Source organism: Triticum aestivum, chromosome 7A (genome assembly GCF_018294505.1).
Source record: "Triticum aestivum cultivar Chinese Spring chromosome 7A, IWGSC CS RefSeq v2.1, whole genome shotgun sequence".
Lineage (NCBI taxonomy): Eukaryota > Viridiplantae > Streptophyta > Magnoliopsida > Poales > Poaceae > Triticum > Triticum aestivum.
This window is the reverse complement of record NC_057812.1, coordinates 669612698-669622679: the sequence shown is the minus strand read 5'-3', so window position 1 is coordinate 669622679 and position 9982 is coordinate 669612698.

The window sequence follows — 9982 nt, the reverse complement described above, 5'->3', positions numbered from 1 at the left end:
TAGACGTTGTGTACCTGAGCATGAACAGGAACAGATCCTACGCAAGTCTCACTCGGAGGCTTATGGAGGACACCATGCTGGAGATAGAACTGCACATAAGGTATTGCAATCCGGGTTTTATTGGCCTGCTCTCTTCAAAGATGCCCGTAAGTTTGTCTTGTCTTGTGATGAATGTCAAAGAATTGGCAATATTAGTAGACGTTAAGAAATGCCTATGAATTATTCACTTGTTATTGAACCATTTGATGTTTGGGGTTTTGATTATATGGGACCGTTTCCTTCCTCTAATGGGTATACACATATTTTAGTTGCTATTGATTACGTTACTAAGTGGGTAGAAGCTATTCCAACTAGTGGCGCTGATCATAACACCTCTATTAAGATGCTTAAAGAAGTTATTTTTCCGAGGTTTGGAGTCCCTAGATATTTAATGACTGATGGTGGTTCACATTTTATTCATGGTGCCTTTCGTGAAATGCTTGCTAAGTATGATGTTAACCATAGAATTGCATCTCCATACCACCCACAATCTAGTGGCCAAGTAGAATTGAGTAATTGAGAGCTTAAATTAATTTTGCAAAATACTGTTAATAGATCTAGAAAGAATTGGTCCAAGAAACTTGATGATGCATTATGGGCTTATAGAACTGCATATAAAAATCCTATGGGTATGTCTCCGTATAAAATGGTTTATGGTAAAGCATGTCACTTACCTCTCGAACTAGAACATAAGGCATATTGGGCCATTAAAGAGCTCAATTATGATTTCAAACTTGTCGGTGAGAAGAGGTTATTTGACATTAGCTCACTTGATGAATGGAGAACCCAGGCCTATGAAAATGCCAAACTGTTTAAGGAAAAGGTTAAAAGATGGCATGACAAAAGGATACAAAAATGTGAGTTTAATGTAGGTGATTACTCTCGTTTAAGATTTTTTGCAGGAAAACTCCACTCTAAATGGGAAGGTCCTTATGTCATTGAGGAGGTCTATCATTCCAGTGCCATAAAAATCAACAACTTCAAAGGCACAAATCTGAGGGTGGTGAAAGGTTAAAGAATCAAACATTATATCTCAGGTAATCCTATAAATGTGGAAACTAATGTTAACCGTAACCCTAGAGAAATACATAAGGGACACTTTCCATAATGTTTCAGACTCCGAAAAGGAATATGTATGAGGTACGGTAAGTAAACCGACTCCAAAACAGTTCTAATAGCATTTTTTTCTCCGTTTTGGAATATTTAAGAAAATAGGAAAATAAGAAGCAGTCCGGGAAGGACACGAGGCTTCCACGAGGGTGGAGGGCGCGCCCTACCCGCCTGGGCGCGCCCCCTGGCTCATGGGCACCTCGTGTGCTCTCCGGACTCCATTTTCTTGCACGATACTTCTTTTGGTCGGTAAAAATTCATTATAAAATCTCCCGAAGGTTTTGACCACCGTATCATGCAAATATCCTCTATTTTTGTTTCGAGTTGTTTCTGCCACAGATTTAGAGCTAGATGTCTTCTCAAGAGTCAGTCGGGGAGAGTCAGGTGTCTCATCCGACACCTGGGCCAAGAGCAAACAGTGGTGCTGACCACTTTGGGCCATCAACTGAGGAAGAGATGGAGGCCGACTTGAAAAGGATAGATGCAATGGAGGAGGATCAAGAAGTTACATCTCGTTTCTGAGCCGGATTCACAATGGGGGAACTACTGGGCTCAGCCATTCCAAACTCGGTAATACCTTCCAATGTTAGGTTTCTTTCTTATGAAAATATGAAAAAGAGTGTTACTTGTTCTCCTGCAGCCATGCAACATCCTTGGGTGAAAGGAGCTTTAGCCGTTACGGGCAAGCTCTGTAAGGAAATATTGGACCTCAAGCAGCAAGTCAATAAGCTTGAGGAAGAGAATCGTATCCTGAGGGGCATCATCGCCAAGAATATCACATCACCACCACTGAAGAAGGAAACATGAACACACAAGTATGGGCACTCCCCTTGGCAACTGCCAAGCTTGGGGAGTGCCCCAGTATCGTATCACCATCACACTTTTATATTTACCATTTTTCTTAGTTTGATCCTTTTGGTAATATGTTGATCTAGTAGAATAAAGTTTTAGTATGATCTAGTCTTGAGTTTTGCTTTGTGATCCTTTGATGTAATCATGTCCCTGAGCTATATATAATAAAGATTAGTTTTGAGTCAAGGGCTTGATTATCTTGCTATGATCTTGAGGGAATAAAATAAAAGAGAAAGAATAAAAAGAAATAAAGAGATCATATGGATCTTATGGAGAGTAATGACTTCACATATAAAGAGTATGATGAATAAAAGTTGTTGAGAGTTAACAAACATAGTTTTGGTCATCGTTGCAATTAATAGGAAGTAATAAAGAAAGAGAGGTTTTCACATATAAACATACTATCTTGGACATCTTTTATGATTGTGAGCACTCATTAAAATATGACATGCTAAAGAGTTGCTGTTGGACAAGGAAGACAATGTAATGGGTTATGTTTTCTTACATCTAAAATAAATTATATTGTCATGGATCATCCAACATGTTGAGCTTGCCTTTCCCTCTCATGCTAGCCAAATTCTTTGCACCAAGTAGAGATACTACTTGTGCTTCCAAATATCCTTAAACCTAGTTTTGCCATGAGAGTCCACCATATCTACCTATGGATTGAGTAAGATCCTTCAAGTAAGTTGTCATCGTTGCAATAAATAAAAATTGCTCTCTAAATATGTATGATTTATTAGTGTGGAGAAAATAAGCTTTATACGATCTTGTGATGTGGAAGAAATAAAAGCGACAGACTGCATAATAAAGGTCCATATCACAAGTGGCAATATAAAGTGACGTCCTTTCGCATTAAGATTTTGTGCATCCAACCATAAAAGCACATGACAACCTCTGCTTCCCTCCGCGAAGGGCCTGTATTTTATCCTTGTCTGTTATTTCATATAAGAGTCATGGTGATCTTCACCTTTCCTTTTTTACATTTTATCCTTTGGCAAGCACACTGTGTTGGAAAGATCCAGATATATATAGCTAATTGGATGTGAGTTTTCATGAACTATTACTGTTGACATTACCCTTGAGGTAAAAGGTTGGGAGGCAATACTACAAGCCCCTATCTTTCTCTGTGTCCGACTAAAACTTCATAACCATAAATATCACGTGAGTGTTAGCAATTGTGATAGACTAAATGATGGTTGAGTATGTGGACTTGCTGAAAAGCTCTTATTGACTCTTTCCTATGTTATGATAAATTGCAATTGCCTCAATGATTGAAATTATGGTTTGTTTGTTTTCAATGAAGTTTATGATTTATACTTGAAACTGTGAATGAATTATTACTTTGGCATAAGAGATCATATGACAATATATATATATGTTGTTGTTATAATAATGAGCATGATGCCCTCATGTCCGTATTTTATTTTATCGACACCTCTATATCTAAACATGTGAACATATTTTTCGATTTTGGCTTTTGCTTGAGGACAAGCGAGGTCTAAGCTTGGGGGAGTTGATACGTCCATTTTGCATCATGCTTTTATTTCGATATTTATTGAATTATGGTCTGTTATTACACATTATGTCACAATACTTATGCCTATTCTTTCTTATTTTATAAGGTTTACATGAAGAGGGAGAATGCCGGCAGCTGGAATTTTGGGCTAGAAAAGGAGCAAATATTAGAGACCGATTCTGCACAACTCCAAAAGTCCTGAAACTTCACGGGAGCAAGTTTCAGAATATATAAAAAATATTGGGCGAAAGAAGTACCAGAGGGGGGCCACCCACCGTCCACGAGGGTGGGGGGCGCCCTGCCTCGTGGGGCCCCTGGCAGCCCTCTGATGCCCATCTTTGGCTATATGGAGTCTTTCGTCAAGGAAAAAATCGTAAGCTAGCTCATGGGACGAAACTCCGCCGCCACGAGACAGAACCTTGGCGGAACCAATCTAGGGCTCCGGCGGAGCTATTCTGCCAGGGAAACTTCCCTTCGGGAGGGGGAAATCATCACATCATCATCACCATCGATCTTCTCATCAGGAGGGGTTCAATCTCCATCAACATCTTCACCAGCACCTTCTCATCTCAAACCCTAGTTCATCTCTTGTATCCAATCTTTGTCCCAAAGCCTCAGATTGGTACCTGTGTGTTGCTAGTAGTGTTGATTACTCCTTGTAGTTGATGCTAGTTGGTTTATTCAGTGGAAGATCATATGTTCAGATCCTTTGTGCATATTAATACCCCTCTGATTATGAACATGAATATGATTTGTGAGTAGTTAAGTTTGTTCCTGAGGACACGGGAGAAGTTTTCCTATAAGTAGTCATGTGAATTTGGTATTCGTTCGATATTTTGATGAGATGTATGTTGTCTTTCCTCTAGTGGTGTCATGTGTACGTCGACTACATGACACTTCACCATTGTTTGGTCCTAGGGGAAGGCATTGGGAAGTAATAAGTAGATGATGGGTTGCTAGAGTGACAGAAGCTTAAACCCTAGTTTAAGAGTTTCTTCGTAAGGGGCTGATTTGGATCCATATGTTTCATGCTATGGGTTGGTTTACCTTAATACTTCTACTATAGTTGTGGATGCTTGCAATAGGGGTTAATAATAAGTGGGATTATTGTCCAAAGAAGGATAGTACCCAAGAACCGGTCCACCCACATATCAAATTATCAAAGTAACGAACACGAATCATATGAGCGTGATGAAAACTAGCTTGACGATAATTCCCATGTGTCCTCGGGAGCGCTTTCCTTTATATAAGAGTTTGTCCAGGCTTGTCCTTTGCAACAAAAAGGATTGGGCCATCTTGCTTCACCTTATTTACTTTTATTACTTGTTACTCGTTACAAATTACCTAATCACAAAACTACCTGTTACCGATAATTTTAGTGCTTGTAGAGAATACCTTACTAAAAACTGCTTATCATTTCCTTCTGCTCCTCGTTGGGTTCGACACTCTTACTTATCGAAAGGACTATGATAGATCCCTATACTTGTGGGTCACCAGGCCTACAAAGGGAACGACACGGAGCCGGGGAAGACACGGTAGTGGCTGCCCACGCGGTGGGGAGTATGAGGGTTGACTGGTTCGGCTGCCGTCGCCGGAAAATAACAGGAGGTGTGGGTGAGTAGAGGGATAGCCGGGCCAGGGATGCGAGTATGGTGGGGCCATGAGGCCTGTCCGGCAGCATAGCCAGCCACGAGAGGCGGGAGCAGGCTGTTCCGTCGACGCTGGTTTGGGCGGCTGGAGCAGGAAGATCAGAGACTGAAGAAGCACGATTGTCGTTAGATTGACATCTAACGGTCTAACGCTAGTAGAGTTGATTGTTGACTAAGTTTCTTTTTTTGAAAAACCTTGTGTACGCATGAACTTAGTAGGCCCACAAGTCAGCCTCCAAATCCATGGCAGACAACATGGAGCCCATTTGCTATTTTTTTAATAATTTGCAGCCCATTTGCTAATTCTTAAGTAATTTATTACAGCCCATTTTCTGCCCAGGACCATGGTCAAAAAGTTCAACCTTATTTTGCATATTTTGGTGGAGTCCGAACTGTTGTAATCCCGAAATGATAAACATTTTTAAGAACTTATTGATTTGCCAAAAAATCATTTTGTTTTTGTAAGCAAACAAGACGTGGGACAATTGAGTTGGTTTAAGGGAAAGACAGTGGTAAAAAATCAGTGCTGGGAGGGAAAACAACAACAAAAATAAGGATGTAAATATGAAAAGGGAACTTTATGTATTTTCAATATGATGATACATGTATATGAACTAGTAAAACTATAGGTAGAGATTAGAAAACGGAAGTAGGACATGGCGTTTTAAGAGGAAAATAGAACTGGACTATGTGTTTGATTCAGTAAAAACTGCTTGCGGATGTTGTAAGACAAAATATTACTAACGCTGGCGGGCCAGAGGCTAGTAGATACCCGCTAGATCTTTGTGCCCCGTTGTCGTCTTGGGCTAGGCCTGTTAAAAACAAAACCAAGCCTGGGCAGTCTACAACCTAGTTAAAACTTGCTCGACCTGAAAGAACAATATACCTGCTCAATAAATGAGAGAATTCTACAAGTATAGACTGATAACTGAGATGCATCAGGTATATTTTTTTTTCATCGTGATAATAAGTGCATGCACTTGTTTCGAAAAATTTGGAGAACTGGGAATTCGAACGGCAGGTGCTTATGCTACCCATCAAATAAAAATCAGGTGCCTGAAAATTCGTTTTGAAACAAATGATTCAGCTTTATATCCACGTTGACCCTCAGCATGATGGTTGGAGCAAATGCCAAGTTCATAACGGAAGATCGTTAATAGCAATACCAACTTGCGGATGACAAGGTAGTACAAGTACCAATACCAAACTAACTTATAATCTTTTTAGTCCTGGCCCTAGTGTTCGTCTGGTAGAAAATCTTGCAGAAGACCAGCTCCCGCTCCTTCTCTTGCTCCAGGTCCCCGGGGTGGTACTGGTGCATCACCCAGTTGGTCCTCTGTTGGTTGAAGTTCTTTTTTATTATTAATTTTTTATTTTTTGCGGGAATGGTCGAAGTTCTTATAGGTGTGCAGCACCAGAACCTTTTTGCTGCCCGTCTGCTGGCCATTGACCATCACCGGCAAGGTATTGCCGGTCTTGTTCTACATCCCGTGCATGCCGCACTCTGACTGTATCTTGCGACGCGTCCACGTGCCCCTTTTGAACGCCCTGGAATTGCGCTGGAAGAAATGCTTGCTTAGGCCACTCAGTGTGATACCTGCAGTATTGTCGAATATAGGTTTTAGTGTACGTAGTTGGCATTTTCATAACATCTTTGGCATGTTGCAGTCACTTGTTTCATTTTTTATTAATTGTCAAATTGTAATTGCTTCACTAGGTCTGCGTCTAAAAAGAAAAATAGAGCTATAAACAAAGGAATATGTTTGTGCAAGTAGACGGCCGATCGGTGTCTTACCTGGAAGTTTCTCAGGATGGGTGTAGCATATGTCGTGCTCGCTGTCGATGGTTGGTATGAACAAATTGATGAGAGGGTGATATCTCGCGCTGTTAGCACTCACTTTGGCCTCAAGGTGCTCGATCAGCTCCTGATCCATGGGATCGAAATTGACGCCAGCCGACAGCACCGGCCAATCCTTCTTGGAATTGCATCGGTTAATTCCAGTTATATGGTACTCGATGTATGATGAAATCGACTGTTTTAAGTGAATGATGCAAGATTTTGACAAATAAGTGGTAGTACTCCACATCTGAACTCCACAATACCCGAACACGCCGCCGGGATTCTTGTGTCACCTCACGTGTAGCGTGTTGTCACGTCAATTCAATGTGAGGACATGATGAATAATTTGACCGACGTATACTAGTACTGCTACTATACTTTACTTACTAGTCGTATTTAGTGTCACATTTTAACCATAGGTTTAACTAACAAAATGTCAATGCACGTCACCGAAAATTATTCCATTGGAAACTATGTTCAAATACGAATAAAACGATATAATTTTTTGTGACATGCATTAACATTTAGTTAGTGAAATTTATGGTCAAAATTTGACACAAATTGCGAAGGGGGACATTAAACCAGGAGGGAGGTAGTAGTATGAGTAGCGCAATATATGGTATAGAGAACTAGTACAAATTTAGAAATGAGGTAAGAAGTTATAAGGCTGTGGGACAGACTTTGTAGGCTACATAAGTAATACAAAATATAATTCCCATTGGACAACACTTTCACCAACAAGTACACACTTGAAGCCTAATTTATCAGTCATGTTCACTATTCTGATCACGGGATCAAAATATTATTTTGATCACAACATGAACTTACTGAGTTACACGCCTGAATTTCCCTGTGTAGGAACCCGACCTTCGGGCTATCTTCTCAATCGTGTGTCCCCGCGCGAATTTTTTTGGTCAGTCATGTTCTATGTGATGTAAGTGTAATCTACAAACGGTTTTTAGCAACTAAATGCCCGTTTTAAATAGGAATCTCACTCATTGGCGAATTTGCTCTCAGGTCGTGATGAAACAAGCCACTATTGCAATTTTACTGCCTGAGTTGTTCGATCTGAACTTCCTCCTGTGCTAGATTGAACTTCAGTCAACATTGCCCAAATGGGGCTTGCGATATGCCGTTGGAAAGCTATGGACACCAGTATCATGACCCAAGTTATATTTTTGGCAAAATGTAAGTGCTTTAAGAGCAGTTTTGAAAACCGTTTTTTCTTCATACAAAAAACATGAATCGTATTTTCGATCGTATTTCTAAACCGTTTATCGAAATGAGGCAAATAATATCGCATTGGAAAGCTACTGCAAAACCGCTTCTTCCACATGTTGAAAGTTTTCTCTAATTCCTTATGGTTAAAGAGGAATTTCGAAAAACGTAAAATTTTACAAACCGAACAGCCGAGTTCGTATTTTCGATGTCATTTTTAAAAGGCTAATCCAATTGAGCCAAATGATATGGCATTGGAAAGCTTGTGAAAATGCGCTACTTTTTCTTGTTTAAAGTTTTTCCTAATTTTGAATGGTTTAAAAGTAATTTAGAAAATGGTCCAAGTTCCACCGAGTTTGTATTTTCGAGCTAATTTTTTAACCGTATGTCTGAATGCAGCAAATGATATGGCGTTGGAAAGCTTGAGTAAGTGTGAAACTTTTTGGTATATATTGTTTCTCCCAATCCCTTACTGTTTTAAGTCAATTTTGAAAATGGCTCAAAACGTATTTTCACCGTAATTTCTACAAACTTTATCAGAATGGGGCAAATAATATACCATTGAAAAGCTAAGGAAAATGCGAAACTTTTTCGTGTTGATGGTTTTCTCTGATTCCTTTAGAAAACGGCAAGATAATTCATTCTGCCTTTATCGCGAAACAGATTCTTCAAAAATGCACCTCGTGAAGAACTTGAACTTCTCGGCATGTCTACTTGAACTTCACTCTGTTTTCACGTGCTTTTTGTGCCCGTAGCTCTCCATCCACTCACCGGAACACTCATCAGAATTGAGCAAGTGATATACCGATGGAAAGCTGCTGTAAACACGCAACTTTCTCGTGTTGATCATTTTTTCATACTCGTGATGGTTTTAAAAAAAATTCATCTGAAATTCATTCAATGTAGTAGTTGAACTTCCTGCTGTTTTAACGTTAAACTTCTGTGATGTATTTTCGTTTGTAATTTTCTCATCCATTCGTCACTGTTACACAAATGATATTCGTTTTGTAATTTTCTCACAATAATTTTTTTAACTTTTTCCAACTGAGGACTTGAACTTATAACAACAAAAAATTTGGACCTTGCCTTTTAATTCATTTTTCTCATATTTGAACACACACCATATAGTACATGAACTTTTTCCATTTTTATAATTTGATATTTTGTTTTTCTTTTTGAAATCAAATTGCTCCCAAATAATAACTGAACTTCTTTGTGGATTGAGAGAATTATTTAAAAATGCAAAAACAATTTCTTTTTGTGTTTTCGAACATGGAAATACAAGGTGAACCTCTCTCGCAAGAATTTTTGAACTTCTCCGGACAAAGCACGTGAACTTCTTGTGTCAAACCTTTTAAGCTTTTATTTTTCTATACTTTTATTCTCACCTGAAATGCATTCCTTGCAGTAGTTGAACTTCTCATTGTTTTCACCTTGAACTTCTGTCATGTATTTTTGTTCAACCTCTGTCACAAGAATTTTCAAACTTTCTCAGGCCGAACACTTGAACTTCTAGCAACAAAACTTTAGGCTTTGCATTTTCATTCTTTCTTTAATACAAAATGCACACCTTGTAGTACATGATCTTCTGACAGTTATTAATCTGAACTTCTGAGATCATGCGTTCTGCCTTCATCGGAAAAACAGATTCTCCGAAAATGCACTTGGTGAAGGGGTTGAACTTCTAGAGTAGTTCTTTTTGAACTTCACTCTATTTTTGACGTGATGTTTCTTAACTGTAACTCCCCAACCACT